This window comes from Scyliorhinus torazame, chromosome 5, assembly GCF_047496885.1.
Source record: "Scyliorhinus torazame isolate Kashiwa2021f chromosome 5, sScyTor2.1, whole genome shotgun sequence".
NCBI classification, from domain to species: domain Eukaryota; kingdom Metazoa; phylum Chordata; class Chondrichthyes; order Carcharhiniformes; family Scyliorhinidae; genus Scyliorhinus; species Scyliorhinus torazame.
The window spans coordinates 118,437,643-118,455,038 of record NC_092711.1 but is presented as its reverse complement, the minus strand read 5'-3'; the positions used below and the strand labels follow the sequence as shown (position 1 = coordinate 118,455,038).

The 17,396-nt window shown below is 45.7% G+C and overlaps 3 non-coding genes across 3 annotated transcripts; all 3 read right to left on the bottom strand.

The window, feature by feature from the left end:
• Positions 1-14,010: 14,010 nt before the first annotated feature.
• Positions 14,011-14,083, bottom strand: trnar-acg (transfer RNA arginine (anticodon ACG)). Its single transcript has one exon. It is a non-coding gene; the product is annotated as a tRNA-Arg (tRNA).
• A 94-nt stretch (positions 14,084-14,177) lies between these two features.
• Positions 14,178-14,250, bottom strand: trnal-caa (transfer RNA leucine (anticodon CAA)). The gene has a single exon. It is a non-coding gene; the product is annotated as a tRNA-Leu (tRNA).
• A 2,332-nt stretch (positions 14,251-16,582) lies between these two features.
• Positions 16,583-16,655, bottom strand: trnav-aac (transfer RNA valine (anticodon AAC)). The gene has a single exon. It is a non-coding gene; the product is annotated as a tRNA-Val (tRNA).
• Between the last annotated feature and the right edge of the window lie 741 nt (positions 16,656-17,396).

Here is a 17,396-nt window from a genome sequence, read left to right as displayed (position 1 = left end):
TTCTACCGACTCTCTTTCTAAAGTTGTTTCTCCTGATTTCCCAGTTAGAGAATTTGGTGGTGCTTAGATTTCTGGCACCGATATTTGGAACCTGTGGAATTATCCTCTCCACACTCCCATCAGATCATTGTAACGACATCAAGGTTGGGTTAGGGTCAGTACAGAAAAGAACCAGAACATTTACATTGCTTTCTGATAGATATCATCCTTCAATTCCGGTACCGTCACTCTAACTCGCGCATGCTTTGTGTTTTGCCAACATAAACTCCTGTAAGGAAGAGACTGAGGCATAGACTCGTGTTTTCTAAGACAGGTTGGATACTTGATTAACACAAGGGTACTGCTTTCCAAATTTCTTCCTCTAGAAATGAACTTTTTAAATGTTTTAAACGTCTTACCAACAATGAATGTCACCCAGATCACAGCGAGAACGGGGATCCACATCGCTGCTGGTCCTGGATTCCCGGGACTAATTCTGTCTCAGAAACCTGCAGAATATCCAACCAGATAAAGCTGAGAGCATTGGCTGAGGATGCTCTGACGTCACTTCCTATGGAACGAATAATCGGACGAGCTGGGATAGCTGGGTCTGATTGGTCTGATGTCACCTATTTAAACACACGTGTTTACATAAGAACATAAGGAGCAGTAGGCCATCTGGCCCCTCCAGCCTGCTCCACCATTCAATGAGATCATAGCTGATCTTTTGTGGACTCAGCTCCACTTTCCGGCCTGAACACCATAACCCTTAATCCTTCAAAAAACTATCTATCTTTATCTTAAAAACATTTAATAAAGGAGCCTCTACTGCTTCTGAATCTGAAGACAATGTCGCCTGTTGCTCATAATATAAGCGGCCGAAGGGTGGTGGTCTTTTCCTGTGCAGTGAAACGCAGCATCAGATAAAACCAAGAACCCGCACAGAACTCCCCTGCGAGTATTTATGTAGTCTTCTGTAGCGCCTTGATCAGCCGGGTTAATTCCACCCCAGGCCTACGGAGAACAAACATTGGCAGGTCTGTTTATCAAACAGTTGCGTTGTTGTATTTATCCTTGTTCAAATCAACCGATCTGAGAAATCCTGCGACGCAGCTCAATGTTTCAGCCGATACCTCCTCAGTAAATATCTCACAGTTTACCCGTAATATTGACCTGACTACATCGGCAAGAAAGCCCTTTCGCACGGAGTGATTATAACTAAACTGTCTTTCCAGAGCCTTCAACTCGGAATAAGTAAGTCTCCCAGGATCCGTCCGAGTTGAAGGCTCTGGAAAGACAGTTTAGTTATAATCACTCACTTATCCCTGTAACAAAACGTAGAGTGGGTCTCAGTCTGGAATTTGATTTAAACCAAGAAAGATAACGGCCTCTGAATATTAACTAATCGAACGGCACAATGATTATTATTTTAAAGCACCATGGACCCGTGCTCTCTGGTTGTGACTGCTGAAGAAATAAAATGAATTTAAATGGATTCTGGTCCTTCTTTTCTGACATGAAAGAGTAAACGCAAATCATGAACAGGCCTCACACATTACGGCATATCCATGGAAGAGTGTTACTAATATCCCTGCTCTCGGATAACTGCAAGGCTACACACTTTCAGAATCACCCGGCAGGTTTTTGTACGGCGCTGAATGGTCTTCAGTTCACCGTGCCTCCACTGCACAGAGATAGGTGGCGGTGTCTGTCACTCGAGCGTCACTAACATTCAGAGAGCTGTGTTTCTCTGTAAAACTGAACCGAGCTGTGATCCTGTCCTGATCGCTGCTACCGCTCGCCAGGTGCTGCACGGTTCCATCCGGGTACTGTCTGTACCATTGGAGGATATTTCCTGCTACTGTGGTGGAACAGGCCAAGGATGCAATATCTCCCTCGGTAACAACGATTGACTCAGGAGACTGTGATACCTCTTCACTGCCAGCAGCATCTGAGATGTAAAATAACATGATAAATTTAATATCACACAGACCGCGATAATATGATATAGCACAAACAAATACAACATGGCATAACAAGATATACAATAAAACAAACTGTATGTTACTACAACATGACATATCTGATGTGTGACATATTCCTGCCAGATACAGTGATCACACTCACACGGAGAGAAGAATAAGGCATTCAGGGAGATAATCACTAAAGTGAAGCTCAGCTTCATGTTGGATCCTATCGATCTGTGTTCAGTCTCTCTTGCTGGTTTTCAGGACGAGAGACAATGCTGCGAAGGCAGCGCTGTTGTACATCAAATTGAGCCCAACACCAACTGCACCGTGCCCGCCCGAACCAGGTCTCTGGGACTTGTGATCACAAAGTGAAGCTGTGAGGGAGCTGCAGCATTGGTGGGGTGTGGGTAGGAGAATGCGCATGCGGCAGAGCACCGCCTCTGTGGTGTCAGACTGAGGACATATGTGACGTTTCCCTGTAGTTTTAGTGACGTTAGTCTATAAACTGAGTGACGTCAGTGGGACTGGTTGAAGGATCAGAAATATCTTTCCCGGAGCTGATCTGAACATCCAGCCCTGAGTTACAGAGAATTAACAGCTGATCAGAAACAGCAAGGACGGGTTACCCTGGAGACTGGTTTGATGACTGGTCTGTCGGTCGGATCGGATTCTGCAGTTTATTGTTACTGCCGCTGCTGGAAACAGGTGGGTGACAGTTTGATTCGAGGTTAACGTGGTTTCCTCCCTATGTGGATTTGACCGGCTGACAAGGCCACTGGTCGATGTCGCTGAATCTGCTCGAGTTTCTGTCGTAACCTCAACAGACTGGAGCTCTAATACACAGTGCAAAGTACGGGAGTGGGACTCTTGCCCATGGTATACTCAGTCTGTGAGTCCTGCTTCTGAGCAACTCTTCAGAGTCTCTCTACCACCCAGAGACAGAGCGAAGTTTAGCTGCCTGAGCGGTGCTGTTGCTGTTCTGATTTTCTTGCCTCACTGCTTGCCTGCTGACATGAGTAACACAGCAAAGGTGAAATCCTGGAATTGTCCCTAACACCACATGGACTGCAGCGGTTCAAGAAGGCGGCATCAAAGTTGAAAGTAAAAACAACAACTTCTTCTTCTGTCTTGACATCTGAGGACAGTGGCCTAGAAATAGAATTTCCATCACTCAGATCAGAAATACATGTCCAAACAGGAAATAATCATGTGTTTAACATTCCGATTGAAACCATGATTTCAAATGCGATGAAATGCGTTTGTTCCGCAATTACCTTCCGAAAAGCCCGCCCGCACTAGCCCCATACAATCCAGATACTGGGAGACCGCATGTTCTCCGTCTTATCGGTAAAAGTTGAAATTCGAAGCAGCACCTTCTATTCTGCACCATCAAGAATCGGATGTCTTTCTCTGGATTTTCGCACGTCACTTTCTAGCGTCTCCAATTGTGGTTTGACACCTGTAGTTGGGGAACTATCTGTCAGTGAATGGGAACAATCAGAGTTGGGATACAGTCAGAGCCTTAGAAGAAGAATCGCTGCATAGATCCAGACGGGAGTAGGAATGGGTTTGCTGGTCTGGTTATTGTAGGATGGTAATACAGGTTTGTGAATTATGTCAGAAAACATTAAACAGACACTCGAAAGGAGAATGACTATTATTGGGGACTCTTTCATTGGGGTTTGTTATAAAGTGTGCAATCACTACCTTGTGAAATCTGCTCAGTTCCTACAAACTGTATGTGGACCAGTAAAATATACCAGTCATACAGACTCTGTCCCGGCTTTGATCAAAGGGACCTAGAAGAGGAGCGCGGAGATGGAAAACGGTTCGCACAATAATACAGACAGAAATGGAAAGATCATCAAAAGACTAAATGTGAGTTAATGGACCGTAAATTAATTTGTGAAATTGATATTAGTACAAATGCAAGTTATAAACTAACGAATATAATTATTCAGTTCCTGCTCGCTTGTTCTTAGTGAGTGCTGTGTTTGTTTTTGATGTTTTGTTAAAGACCCTGTGATCCTCACAGGCTGAGTAGTTGTGTCTGTCTATCAGTGTGAGGGCGTCCTCTGCTGAGCAATAACTGGAACTCCCAGTGTGAGTTTTTGTACGGGATCCGCTATAACTCTGCAGCATTGTGGGCTCCATGGCGCAGAAATATACGGCACTGTCGGAGAGATCAGCTCCGGCGACATTTAAAGGAACCGTTTGGTTTTCTTTATGTAAAACAGCCGAGAACCTTTTTGACAAACCTGGAGATTTATCTGAAGTGCCCGTGCTATAGATTTTCATCAAATATATCAGAGGTTCCCCGGGATACTGAATGTACCAGAACAGAGCGTTAAAAGCAGCTGCCGAGTATCTACAATCCACTTTAATTATCTGTCCTTCCAGAACCGTTAACTCAGATCCATTCTGGGAGACTGAATCTTTACCATTTGTTCCTGTAACAAAACAGAAAATGTATTCAGTATCTGGGAGTGAAGATAACACACGGAACACACGGTGAACATTTAAACATCAACTCACCGGGAAGCATGGCCATTATTATCAGTAACCAACATGGGGAACACATGGTGTCTGGATTAGATTTCGACAGAAATAAATCAGATTTGAAATATGTTCTGGTATTAAAGCGGAAATTCAGATCAGTGGAAGCTTCACTGACTGGGAGACCGAGGGGCGTTTCCCAGCGACATGATTGGTTGGTCTATCGAAACTGATGACAGTTGGGCACCAATCAATGTTCGTTCTAGACTAATGATATCTTCTTTCTCCCTGTCTGTCTCCCCTGTCTCTGTTTCTGACCCTCTCACTTCCTCTGCCTCTTTCTTTCCTTTTCCTTTAAGTTCAGACTGTAGAAAATCCAATTCGTCCATTTTCTCATTTCAAGGAGTTCATCAAAGTGTTCAGTTAATAGGAGCATCTATAGCAGGTAAAATCTAATATCCATACCTCAGGAGTAGGATAAACATGGCAAGAGTTACATTTAGATCCTAAAATAATAAAGGATATTTGTGTGAATTAGGGGTCATATTAACATCTTTTCTATGTATTGGTGTTTTAGAATCAGGATCTCATCGTGATCTCCGTGATTTCATATTGTTTAAAACACCTTCCTTAAGCAATGTGACTCAGCTATCAATAAACAATGGGATTCGGCAGGATTTAAAATAAAGTTGGAATTAGCTCCATATATAACTTTATCGTCATTGAAATAAATTGCAATAATAACAATATGAACCAAAAATAATGTTACATCATCACGAAACAACATCCTTCAGTAATTTGATAATTTGATAATTTTCCGGGAAAATTTGGGGCAGCACAGGAGCACAAGTGGATAGAACTATGGCTTCACAGCGCCAGGGTCCCAGGCTCGATTCCCCGCTGGGTCACTGCCTGTGCGGAGTCTGCACGTTCTCCTCCTTTGTGCGTGGGTTTCCTCCGGGTGCTCCGTTTTCCTCCCACAATCCAAATGTTAGATGGATTGGCCATGCTAAATTGCCCTTAATGACCAAAAAGGTTAGGAGGGGTTATTGGGTTACGGTGGAAGTGAGGGCTGAAGTGGTACGGTTCAGACTCGATGAGCCGAATGGCCTTCCTCTGCACTGCGTGTTCTGTGTTCTATAAAAACGCCATATACCTCAGGTCGCCGCCAGATGGGGCTCGCTCATCATTTTTTCTGTTCACTGCACTCACACAACATGATGTTTCCACCCGGTGTCGACCAGGGGACCTTTCGCATGTTAGGGGAATGTGCTAACCACTACACTACAGAAACCGCTGGCAGCGCAGCAATGTGTAATGGACTTGTGCAATGTTCAACCTCTCTGTGTTGCTGCAGCTTCTCATGGTTCGGCTGAGAGGCCATGTCACTTATTACAAGAAGACAGCCGTTTCTTTAAAACCGATGTCTCAACTTATAAAACAATCAGGAATCAAACTTTACAGACCTGAAGATAAGTTATGTTTTGCTTGAAGTGGAAGTTAAATTGAGAAGGCAGGGCTTTCGTAAATAACCACAGCCGATACGAGAATTGATGATGTCCTGCTCACTTTGCTCAGCATCAAGAACCAGCTGTCCCACCCACTGAGTTAAAGCGCACGCCAAAAGTTTTAAGTCCGAGCCAGCCAGGAGTCGAACTTGGAATCTCCTGATTCGTAGTTGACGCGTTACCCATTGCACCACTGGCCCACACGGGTGCATGCATTTTGCTATTCCTCGTTGATGAAGACCAGTTACGAGGTTGAGGTCATAGTCTGCAACAGTGACTGAGGGATATAAAGGCTTCATTTTTATCTAAAGTCTAGTCTTTCTTTTATTTAGTTAATTAACTTAAAAGTTGCTGTTTGGTTTAGAAGAAGGTGAATTTTCAATCAGCTTTGAACAAAGGTTCTACTTGTAGGTACTTGCAGCTGGAGCTTGTTAATTCGTGAATTGGATTAGGCCAGTTTTCAGAGGCTAGGTTCACAGTATAAAAGTGATCCACCTACAGTGCAGACTTTGTTTGCAATGAGTGCTGAATTTGGTGCATTTGAGTGCTATAGTGAGAGTTTGGTGACTGAGTGTGTATAATGGTTCATTTTTATCTAAAGTCTAGTCTTTCTTTTATTTAGTTAATTAACTTAAAAGTTGCTGTTTGGTTTAGAAGGTGAATTTTCAATCAGATTTAAACAAAGGTTCTACTTGTACGTGCTTGCAGCTGGAGCTTGTTAATTAGTTAATTGGATTAGGCCAGTTTTCAGAGGCTAAATTCACAGGATAAAAGTGATCCACCGACAGTGCAGACTGTGTTTGCACTGAGTGCTGAATTTGGTGCATTTGAGTGCTATAGTGAGAGTTTGATGACTGAGGGAGTGCTGAATTTGGTGCATTTGAGAGCTATAGTGAGAGTTTGATGACTGAGGGAGTGCTGAATTTGGTGCATTTGAGTGCTATAGTGAGAGTTTGATGACTGAGGGAGTGCTGAATTTGGTGCATTTGAGTGCTATAGTGAGAGTTTGATGACTGAGGGACTGCTGAATTTGGTGCATTTAAGGGCTATAGTGAAAGTTTGATGACTGAGGGAGTTAGGTGAGGAGGGAGTAAGATTATCCTTTCATTTCTTTTCCTACATTTCCACAAAGAGCGAGAAGGGAGCCAGGAATTTACAGAGAGTGCAGCTGACTGGGAGCAGAGTCGGAGGGCGGACGTCCAGTTGGTCCACAGGGCAGCTATATTCTGTAAGGTAAGAGGGGATGGAGGCTAGGCCAGTTGCATGATCCTCCTGTAGGATGTGGGTGGTGAGGGATACCACCTGTGTCGCCGCTGACTATACCTGCGGGAAGTGCATCCAGCTCCAGCTCCTCAAAGACCGTGTTAGGGAACTGGAGCTGGAGCTGGATGAACTTCGGATCATCCGGGAGGCAGAGGGGATGATAGAGAAGAGTTACAGGGAGGTAACCACACCCAAGATACAGGACAAGAGTAGCTGGGTTACAGTCAGGGGAAAGAAAACAAACAGGCAGACAGTGCAGGGATCCCTCGTGTCCGTTCCCCTTCAAAACACGTATACCGATTTGGATGCTGTTGGGGGGGGGGGGGGTGACCTACCGGGGGGAGGCCGTAACGGCCAGGTCTCTGGCACTGAGCCTGGCTCTGGGGCTCAGGAGGGAAGGGGGAGAATAGAAAAGCAATAGTTGTAGGAGATTCAATGGTAAGGGGAATAGATAGGAGATTCTGTGGTCGCGTGCGAGAAACCTGGAAGGTATGTTGCCTCTCGGGTGCCAGGGTCAGGGATGTCTTGGATCGTGTCTTCAGGATCCTCAAGGGGGAGGGGGAGCAGCCAGAGGTCGTGGTGCACATTGGTACCAACGATATAGGTAGGAAAAGGGATGTGGAGGTAATAAACGAGTTTAGGGAGTTAGGCTGGAAGTTAACTGCCAGGACAGACAGAGTTGTCATCTCTGGTTTGTTGCCGGTGCCACGTAATAGCGAGGCTAGGAATAGGGATAGAGTGCAGTTGACCACTTGGCTGCAGGAATGGTGTAGGAGGGAGGGCTTCAGGTATTTGGATAATTGGAGCGCATTCTGTGGAAGGTGGGACCTGTACAAGCAGGACGGATTGCATCTGAACCAGAGGGGCACCAAAATCCTGGGAGGGAGGTTTTCTAGTACTCTTCGGGAGGGTTTAAACTAATTTGGCAGGGGAATGGGAACCGGATTTGTAGTTCAGCAACTAAGGTAGCCGATATTCAGGACGCCAAAGCATGTAGTGAGGCAGTGGGGAAGGGAACACTGACAAAGGAAAGTACTTGCAGGCACGGAGATGGGTTGAAGTGTGTATACTTCAATGCAAGAAGCATCAGAAATAAGGTGGGCGAACCTAAGGCATGGATCGGTAATTGGGACTACGATGTGGTGGCCATCACGGAAACTTGGATAGAAGAGGGGCAGAAATTGTTGTTGGAGGTCCCTGGTTAAAAATGTTTCAGTAAGATCAGGGAGGGTGGTATCAGCCTACTGAGGTAGTATGGGTTGAAGTCAGAAATAGGAAAAGAGCAGTCTCCTTGTTAGGGGTTTTCTATAGGCCCCCTAATAGTAGCAGAGATGTAGAGGAACAGATTGGGAAACAGATTTTGGAAAGGTGCAGAAGTCACAGGGTAGTAGTCATGGGTGACTTCAACTTCCCAAACATTGAGTGGAAACTCTTATATCAAATAGTTTGGATGGGGTGGTTTTTGTGCAGTGTGTCCAGGAAGCTTTTCTAACGCAGTATGTAGATTGTCTGACCAGAGGGGAGGCCATGTTGGATTTGGTACTTGTTAATGAACCAGGGCAAGTGATAGATTTGTTAGTGGGGGAGCATTTTGGAGATAGTGACCACAATTCTGTGACTTTCACTTTAATAATGGAGAGGGATAGGTGCGTGCAACAGGGCAAGGTTCACAATTGGGGGAAGGGTAAATACGATGTTGTCATACAAGAATTGAAGTGCATAAGTTGGGAACAGAGGCTGTCAGGGAAGGACATTAGTGAAATGTGGACCTTGTTCAAGGAACAGGTACTACGTGTCCTTGATATGTATGTCCCTGTCAAGGCAGGGAAGAGATGGTCGAGTGAGGAAACCATGGTTGACAAGAGAGGTTGAATATCTTGTTAAGATGAAGAAGGAGACTCATGTAAGGCTGAGGAAACAATGTTCAGACAGGGCGCTGGAGGGATACAAGATAGCCAGGAGGGAACTGAAGAAAGGGATTAGGAGAGCTAAGAGAGGGCATGAACAATCTTTGGCGGGTAGGATCAAGGAAAACCCCAAGGCCTTTTACACATATGTGAGAAATATGAGAATGACTAGAGCGAGGGTAGGTCCGATCAAGGACAGTAGCGGGAGATTGTGTATTGAGTCTGAAGAGATAGGAGAGGTCTTGAACGAGTACTTTTCTTCGTATTTACAAATGAGAGGGGCCATATTGTTGGAGAGGACAGTGTGAAACAGACTGGTAAGCTCGAGGAAATACTTGTTAGGAAGGAAGATGTGTTGGGCATTTTGAAAACCTTGAGGATAGACAAGTCCCCCGGGCCTGACGGGATATATCCAAGGATTCTATGGGAAGCAAGAGATGAAATTGCAGAGCCGTTGGCAATGATCTTTTCGTCCTCACTGTCAACAGGGGTGGTACCAGGGGATTGGAGAGTGGCGAATGTCGTGCCCCTGTTCAAAAAAGGGACTAGGGACAACCCTGGGAATTACAGGCCAGTTAGTCTTACTTTGGTGGTAGGCAAAGTAATGGTAAGGGTACTGAATGATAGGATTTCTAAGCATCTGGGAAGACACTGCTTGATTAGGGATAGTCAGCACGGATTTGTGAGGGGTAGGTCTTGCCTTACAAGTCTTACTGAATTCTTTGAGGAGGTGACCAAGCATGTGGATTAAGGTAATGCAGTGGATGTAGTGTACATGGATTTTAGTAAGGCATTTGATAAGGTTCCTCATGGTAGGCTGATGCAGAAAGTAAGGAGGCATGGGATAGTGGGAAATTTGGCCAGCTGGATAACGAACTGGCTAACCGATAGAAGTCAGAGAGTGGTGGTGGATGGCAAATATTCAGCCTGGTATCCAGTTACCAGTGGCGTACCGCAGGGATCAGTTCTGGGTCCTCTGCTGTTTGTGATTTTCATTAATGACTTGGATGAGGGAGTTGAAGGGTGGGTCAGTAAATTTGCAGATGATACGAAGATTGGTGGAGTTGTGGACAGTGAGGAAGGCTGTTGTCGGCTGCAAAGAGACATAGATAGGATGCAGAGCTGGGCTGAGAAGTGGCAGATGGAGTTTAACCCTGAAAAGTGTGAGATTGTCCATTTTGGAAGGACAAATATGAATGCGGAATACAGGGTTAACGGTAGAGTTCTTGGCAATGTGGAGGAGCAGAGAGATCTTGGGGTCTATGTTCATACGTCTTTGAAAGTTGCCACTCAAGTGGATAGAGCTGTGAAGAAGGCCTATGGTGTGCTCGTGTTCATTAACAGAGGGATTGAATTTAAGAGCCGAGAGGTGATGATGCAGCTGGACAAAACTTTGGTAAGGCCACATTTGGAGTACTGTGTACAGTTCTGGTCGCCTCATTTTAGGAAGGATGTGGAAGCTTTGGAAAAGGTGCAAAGGAGATTTACCAGGATGTTGCCTGGAATGGAGAGTAGGTCTTACGAGGAAAGGTTGAGGTGCTAGGCCTTTTCTCATTAGAACGGAGAAGGATGAGGGGCGATTTGATAGAGGTTTATAAGATGATCAGGGGAATAGATAGAGTAGACAGTCAGAGACTTTTTCCCCGGGTGGAACAAACCATTACAAGGGGACATAAATTTAAGGTGAATGGTGGAAGATACAGTGGGGATGTCAGAGGTAGGGTCTTTACCCAGAGAGTAGTGGGGGCATGGAATGCCCTGCCTGTGGAAGTAGTTGAGTCAGAAACATTAGGGACCTTCAAGCAGCTATTGGATAGGTACATGGATTACGGTAGAATGCTATAGATTAGTTTGTTCTTAAGGGTAGCACGGCAGCATTGTGGATAGCACAATTGCTTCACAGCGCCAGGGTCCCAGGTTCGATTCCGGCTTGGGTCACTGCCTGTGCGGAGTCTGCACATCCTCCCAGTGTGTGCGTGGGTTTCCTCCGGGTGCTCCGGTTTCCTCCCACAGTCCAAAGATGTGCAGGTTAGGTGGATTGGCCATGATAAATTGCCTTTAGTGTCCAAAGTTGCCCTTAGGGTGGGGTTACTGAAGGTGTGGAGGTGTTGACCTTGGGTAGGGCGCTCTTTCCAAGAGCCGGTGCAAACTCGATGGGCCGAATGGCCTCCTTCTGCACTGTAAATTCTATGATTAATCTAGAACAAAGGTTCGGCACAACATCGTGAGCCGAAGGGACTGTTCTGTGCTGTATTCCTCTATGTTCTATCTGTTTTACCCTCACCATTGCCCCCCCCCCCCACACCTCCCCCAGCCCATTCCATCCCACACCATCCCACTTCAGCAATCTGATCCCGTTCCTAATTGTTCTCTGACACACTGCTTACTTTGTTCTACCATTAACACATTCTGATCTCTTAATGCATCACTATCAGCACCTTGAGAGGCTAAACCTTATAATCCTCGAACATAAACGATCGGGGAAGAAAAGCACTCCATCGAGGCCCAATAGTGCACGCCATCCCCGCCCCAGCCACAATAGTCTGAATCTGACCCTATTTCCAGTGTCTTTAAAACCGATGTCTCAACTTATAAAACAATCAGGAATCGAACTTTCCTGACTTGAAGATAAGCTATGTTTTGCTTGAAGTGATTTGGGTTTGAATCTTGTTTCCACTTGTTCTTTGTGTCCTGGCGACAGTTGTTGATCAATCTGCCATTGACAGCTCCTCCAGACACATCTTTTGTTTCTTCCATTGCTCTGACAGAGAGCTGGCACAGACACGGCAGCCCGAATGGCCTCATTCTGTGGTGTAATTATTCTCTGATTCGATGCTAACCTCAGCCTGTGTCCAGGGACCCAAGGCATTTTTTCATTTAATCTCTCCTGACTTGCACCCTGTCAGAGCCCTTTCCTGTTTGCTCCCTTCGCGATTTCACTTGGTTAAAACGTCCGACATTTCTAACCGGTCCCGGTTTTAATGAAAGGTGATGGTGGAAGACGAGCTTTGTTGTCCTGTCGACAAATCCCGCCTGACTCGCTGAGTTGTACCAGTATTTTCCGCTTTCTCCGCAGGTGTCAGATCGACTTTCGATGGCAATGACAGTCTTCTTGAATTATTTTCTAGGGGCTCGTTGGTCTACGGGAATGATTCTCGCTTTGGGTGTCGCGATCTCGAAATTTGCGAAAGGTCCCGGGTTCAAATCGCGGATGAGCCCTTAGATGAGGTTTTCTGTTGGTCAAGCGACATGTTTTCCTCTTTTCTTTGGGGCGCAGACGGCGGGATTCATTCACATTGGGTTTGCTTTGAGAAGCTGAGCTCACACGGCAGGGAACCAATAGGTTCTCGAGAAAATCGAGACATTTTCGAAAAGCTTGTCTATGTGTGGATATTCACTTACCTCTATTGACTAATTCCAGTGGATTCAGGCAGCTCTCTGTCTGTTTCACTATATTCAGTTCAACTTCAGACTGTGTAATCTCTCTTCCCCCTTCACATCTGTTTATTTCCATCAACTTATTTTCATTCCCTCCATTGATATGTTTTACCCTCACCATTGCCCCCCTCCCCCAGCCCATACCATCCTACTTCAGCAATCTGATCCCCGTTCCTAATTGTTCTCTGACACACTGCTTACTTTGTTCTGCCATTAACACATTCTGATCTCTTGAGGCGCCACTATCAGCACCTTTCTTAGCCTTGATTAGCCTCATTTATATTCTCCTTTTTTCCTGTCCGGACATTTTCCACCTATTGCTGACCACTCTATCGAGGCCCAATAGGGCACGCCAACCCCGCCCCATCCACATTAGTCTGAATCTGACCCCATTTCCAGTTCTCCAGCTTTGACAAAGAGTCACCCAGGCCCGGAACGACCGCTGCCATCTCGCTCCACAGAGGCTGTCAGTCCTGCTGAGATTGTCCAGTATGTTCTCTTTTTGTTTCAGAATGAAGCATCCGCAGTAAGTTGCATTTGCCGTTCATTTAGACATGTTTGAGATGGTGAATAAGTATGTTCATCTGCATTTGTAAATGCATGAAATTCTGTTGTGGGTGTACTAGCTCCGAATATCCAAAATAGGAAGATCCTTTTCTTCTCATTGCCTGACGAAAATTCAGTACTTGTGACTTAATGTGGAATATATTTTAGTTCCTCATGAGAGACTCAACCTCATAATCCTCGAACATACGAGATCGGGGAACAAAAGCACTTAGTGCAAACATTCCTCACACAGCACCTCCGGGTGCTCCGGTTTCCTCCCACAGTCCAAAGATGTGCAGGTTAGGTGGATTGGCCATGATAAATTGCCCTTAGTGTCCAAAATTGCCCTTAGTGTTGGGCGGGGTTGCTGGGTTATGGGGATAGGGTGGCGGTGTTGACCTTGGGTAGGGTGCTCTTTCCAAGAGCCAGTGCAGACTCGATGGGCCGAATGGCCTCCTTCTGCACTGTAAATTCTATGAAAACATGAGAAGCACTTGATGTTTCTACCCGGTATCGGCCCGGGGACCTTTCGCATGTTAGGGGAATGTGCTAACCACTACACTACAGAAACCGCTGGCGGTGCAGTAATCAATGGACTTATGCAATGTTCAACCTCACTGTGTTGCTGCAGCTTCTCATGGTTCGTCTGAGAGGCCATGTCACTTATTACAAGAAGACAGCCGTTTCTTTAAAACCGATGTCTCAACTTATAAAACAATCAGGAATCGAACTTTACTGACTTGAAGATAAGTTATGTTTTGCTTGAAGTGGAAGTTAAATTGAGATTATTTCGTAACAACCACAACCGATACGAGAATTGAAGATGTCCTGCTCACTTTGCTCAGCATCAAGAATCAGCTGTCCCACACACTGAGTTAAAGCGCAGGCCAAAAGTTTCAAGTCCGAGCCAGCCAGGAGTCGAACCTGGAATCTCCTGATTCGTAGTCAGACGCGTTATCCATTGCGCCACTGGCCCATACTGGTGCATGCAGTTTGCTATTCCTCGTTGATGAAGACCAGTTACGAGATTGAGGCAATAGTCAGCAACAGACAAAACCAGAAGTACGAGATGTTTCTGCCCGCTTTGGAACCAGGGACCTTTCGCGTTTGAGGCGAATGTGATAACCACTACACTACAGAAACAGCTGGCAACCAACGGACGTGTACAATGTGCAACTTCACTGTGCTGCTGCAGATTCGCATGGTGAGGCTGAGAGGCCAGGCCACTTATTACAAGACGACAGCTGTTTTTTTAAAAAAAAAACAGATGTTTCAACATATAAAACCACGAGATGTAGAAATTATATCGAACTTAACGTAAGTTATATTTTGCTTAAGCTCAGTCTTAAATTTGTGCTCTTTGGTCTCAAGGTCTGGTTCTCGTTTACGGATTTTCAATCAATGCGAGCGGTCGTGGGTTTAAATCCAGGACAAGCCCTTTACTCCAGATCAGACATGATGAATTGTTTGCGATGCTGACGGCGGGGATGATTTACATTGGCTCACTCTGAAAAAGATTCCTCAGGACTCGGGATGTTTACGTCGTTTCTCTCCCCACAGATGATGCTCGAGGGAGACAGTGTCTGAGCTGGAGTGCGTTTGGATAGAATCGATGCTCCAGATCTGCGTTAACTTCACAGGGACGTGACCCATCTAATCCACAGAGCCAAAGTGGAGAATTGAACTGACTGGAGAGCTGCATCTTAACGCTGACCTTCCGGACCTCGGCCTCCTGAAATGTTCCAAAGAAGCTCAACAAACACTCGAGGAACAGCAGCGCATCTTTCCACTGGGCTCAATACAGCTTTCACACTCAGAGTGCGTGCAACAGTCTCACACTGTAAATGCTGCCCCCATTCTGTGTGTACTTCCATCGCAGATTTGGGTTTGAATCTTGTTTCCACTTCTTCTTTGTGTCCGGCCGGCAGTTGTTGGTCAATCTGCCATTGACAGCTCCTCCAGACACATCTTGTGTTTCTTTGTTTCTTCCATTGCTCTGACAGAGAGCTGGCACAGACACGGCAGCCCGAATGGCCTCATTCTGTGGTGTAATTATCCTCTCATTCGATGCTCACCTCACTCTGTGGCCAGGGAACCCTAGGCCTTTTTCATTTAATCTCTCCTGACTTGCACCCTGTCAGATCCCTTTCCTGTTTGCTCCCTCCGGGGTTTCACTTGGTTAAAACGTCCGACATTTCTAACCTTCCCCGGTTTAAATGAAAGGTGATGGTGAAAGACGAGCTTTGTTGTCCTGTCGACAAATGCCGCCTGACTCGCTGAGTTGCTCCAGTATTTTCCGCTTTCTCCGCAGATGTCAGATCGACTTTCGAAGGCAATGACAGTCTGCTGGAGTCGTTTTCGACGGGCTCGTTGGTCTAGGGGTATGATTCTCGCTTTGGGTGTCGCGGTCTCAAAATTTGCGAGAGGTCCCCGGTTCAAATCCCGGACGAGCCCTTTGATGATGTTTTCTTCATTTCTTTGGGGCGCATTCGGCGGGATTCATTCACATTGGGTTTGCTTTGAGAAGCTGAGCTCACACAGCAGGGAACCAATACGTTCCCGAGACAATCGAGACATTTTCGAAAAGCTTGTCTGTGATTAGACATTCACTTACCTCTATTGACTAATTCCAGTGGATTCAGGCAGCTCTCTGTATGTTTCATTTTATTCACTTCGACTTCAGACTGTGTAATCTCTCTTCCCCCTTCACATCTGTTTATTTCCATCAACTTATTTTCATTCCTTCCATTGATATGTTTTACCCTCACCATTGTCCCCCTCCCCCAGCCCATACCATCCCACTTCAGCAATCTGATCCCTGTCGCCAATTGTTCTCTGACACACTGCTTACTTTGTTCTGCTATTAACACATTCTGATCTCTTAATGCGCCACTATCAGCAACTTTGTTAGCCTTGATTAGCCTCATTTACATTCCCTTTTTCTTTCTGTCCGAGACATTTTGTCATTCTCCACGTATCGGTGACGCTCTATCGAGGCCCAATGCGACACCCCCGCCCCGCCACAAGAGTCTAAATCTGGCCAAAATTCCAGTTCTGCAGCTTTGACAAAGAGTCACCCAGGCCCGGAACGACCGCTGCCATCTCGCTCCACAGAGGCCGTCAGTCCTGCTGAGATTGTCCAGTATTTTCTGTTTTTGTTTCAGAATGAAGCATCCGCAGTAAGTTCCTTTTATCGTACATTGAAACATGTTTGAACTAATGATTAAATATGTTCATCTGCATCTGTAAACCTATTGAATTCTGCAGTGGAAGGACAAACTGCTAATATCCGACCTGTGCCAAAATAGGAAATGTTTTTCTTCTCCTTGCGTCTTGAAAATTCAGTACTTCTGACTTTGTTGAATGAATTTTAATGTCTTATGTGAGACTAAATCTCATATTCCTCGAACGCACGAGATTGGAGAACAAACGTATTTTGTGCAAACATTCGCCACACAACATGAGAAGCACTTGATGGTTCTGCCCGGTTTCGAACTGGGGACCTTTCGCGTGTTAGGTGAACGTCATAACCACTACACTACAGAACCCGCTGCCAGGGCGGCAACCAGTGGACGTGTACAATGTTCAACCTCACTGTGTTGCTGCAGCTTCTCATGGTTCGGCTGAGAGGCCTCATTATTACAAGAAGACAGCCGTTTCTTTAAACCGATGTCTCAATTTATTAAACCATCAGATATCGAACTTCTCAACTTTAGATAAGTTATGTTTAGCTTGAAGGGGAAGTTAAATTGAGAAGGCAGGGCTTTCGTAAATAACCACAACCGATACGAGAATTGATGATGCCCTGCTCACTTTGCTCAGCCCCAAGAACCAGCTGTCCCACACACTGAGCTAAACCAGACGCCAACACATTGAAGTCCGAGCCAGCCAGGAGTCGAACCTGAAATCTCCGGGTGCTGCAGTTTTCTCCCATGTGCAGGTTTGGTGGACTGACTTTGCTAAATTGTCCCTTAGTATCCAAAGGTGAAATGGGGTTACGGGGAGGGGGCAGGGGAAGTGCGCCTGGGTGGGGCGCACTTTTGTGGGGAGTTGCCCTAAAAACCCGATGGGCCGAATGGCCTCCTTCTGCACTGTAGGGATTATGTGATGCTGCCAGACCTGTTGAGTTAATCTGGCATTTTCTGTTTTTACTCTACATTGCACACCTTTTCAATCCACTAATTATATTTATTGAACCACTGTACCATCAACTACTAGAAGCAGTGTGTTGATGTTTCAGCTACTTTGTAGGATTTTCTCTCTCACAGTCTGATCTGATGAGTCTGTAT